This window comes from Elephantulus edwardii, unplaced genomic scaffold (genome assembly GCF_000299155.1).
Source record: "Elephantulus edwardii isolate Elephantulus edwardi_28Jun2011 unplaced genomic scaffold, EleEdw1.0 scaffold00009, whole genome shotgun sequence".
Taxonomy (NCBI): domain Eukaryota; kingdom Metazoa; phylum Chordata; class Mammalia; order Macroscelidea; family Macroscelididae; genus Elephantulus; species Elephantulus edwardii.
This window is the reverse complement of record NW_006399759.1, coordinates 28028650-28030696: the sequence shown is the minus strand read 5'-3', so window position 1 is coordinate 28030696 and position 2047 is coordinate 28028650.

Sequence of the window (2047 nt, the reverse complement as noted above, 5' to 3'; positions counted from 1 at the left end):
AGCATCCTGGAAAATCTACAACCAGGAGAGGATAAAATAGATGAATGGGACCTTCTAGGAATCAAATTTCTATGCACATCCAAAACTTCTCCAACAGTGTAAAAAGGGAAGTCACATATTGGGGGGAAAAATATTTGGCAATGACATGTCAGATATGGGACTTATATCTAGAATTTATAAATACTCAGGCACCACAAGAAGATAAACTTAAATAAACCAATTGAAAAATAGGCACAGGATATGAACAGACATTTCACCAAAGAAGACATTGAAATGGCCAACAAACACATGAAGAAATGTTCAAAATCCCTAGCTCTAAGAGATAATCAAGTCAAAACAACTATGAGATATCATCTCTCCCCAGTAAGAATAGCAAAATTTAACAGAACAGCAAATATCAATTGCTGGCGAGGTTGCAGAGAAACTGGAACCCTTATTCACTGCTGGTGGGAGTGTAGAATGATGCAGCCACTATGTAAGGCTGTATGGTGCTTTCTCAAAAATTTGCAAATAAAAATATCATTTGAAAAAAAAATAAAGAAAAATAAAAAATGTCATTTGACCCAGAAATTACACTAATGGGAATATACCCTAAAGAAACCATAACCACCACCCAAGCAGATATAGTCACACCCATGTTTATTGAGGCTTTGTTCGTAATAGCAAAGAGTTAGAAACAACCCAAGTGCCCATCAACAAATGAATGGACAGAGAAGCTGTGGTATATTCATACAATGGAATACTATGCTGCATTGAAAAACAAGGAACTCATGCAATATTATTCAAAATGGGTGACCCTGGGGGACATTATGCTGAGTGACATATCTCAGTCACAAAAGGACAAATTCTGCATAGTGCCACTGTTGTAAAATGGGACTGACATCAGGGTTGGGGGGAACTTAAGGAAAGAGGAGATAAATAATGTATACTGCATTGAAACAGATGAGGGAGGTAACTGTTTAAAAGGAATATTGTCATGACAGGAGTCCAGAATAAGAGCTGCATAGTAAAGTGGACTTGGCGGGGGAGAATTACATAAATGAAATGTTTGTTGTTTTTTTTTTTTTTTCTTCAAAGAGAAAAATGAACTGGAAGGAGGTATGGGTAGGGAGGAAAGTGTGCAATAATATACGAATGAAAATCCAAAGTCTCTGTAAACATTGATTAAAGTTAAAAAAAATTCACTGCATAAAATATATTATCAAGGTACAAGTCCAATACCATGATCCATTCTAATTTTTTTTCATTATATGATATAGCAAAAAAAAATCACATAGTAAACAACAATGGTTCTACTAGACAAATAATAGGTAATATATCTAGGAACATTCTTCTAAGTGGTACAGCACTCTTCTGTCAATATGTTGTACTGAGGTAACCTGGATTTGCTGTGATGCTGAACCTTGTCCTTTGAGGTGTCAAATGCCGTAACAGTTACCCATGGTGGACAATGTTTGGTGGAGCTCCGGGTTTAAGACAGGTATGGAAGCAGGAGTGGCATCAACTTCCTAAACAGCATCCCTCTGGAAACTCTGTGAATTCTGATAAATGGCAGTGGTTATGGAAGGACTTCAGCCTTTTGTTCATGGGGTCATGCTCGACTCAACAGCAATCAACAATATCCAGAGCCAATAGGCTTTTGAACAAGTATTTCTACACGTCCACTACTACAGTGACGAATCACGAACTCATTAGCTTGATAAGTTTTACTCCTTTTTTTGGTCTGGAAGATAATCTAATGATTTTAAGGTGAAATTTCCAAATCTATTTACTTTCTTAATATAAAACCAATTTCAGTCTTTTTTTTTTCTTTTTAAAGCTTTATTGATCCAAATATAAATATATTAAAAGCCATCATTCCCTAGCATTACAGAGTCAGACATCATAATTACAAATCAGTTAGAACTGGATAAATTGTGTATACTGCACTGAAACAGATGAGGGACTGAATAATTAAAAGCTATATATGATAGGGTATTATGGTTATCACAGGAGTCCACAATTAAGGTTGCATAGTGGAATGTACTTGGGGCGGTGGGAGGGGTGC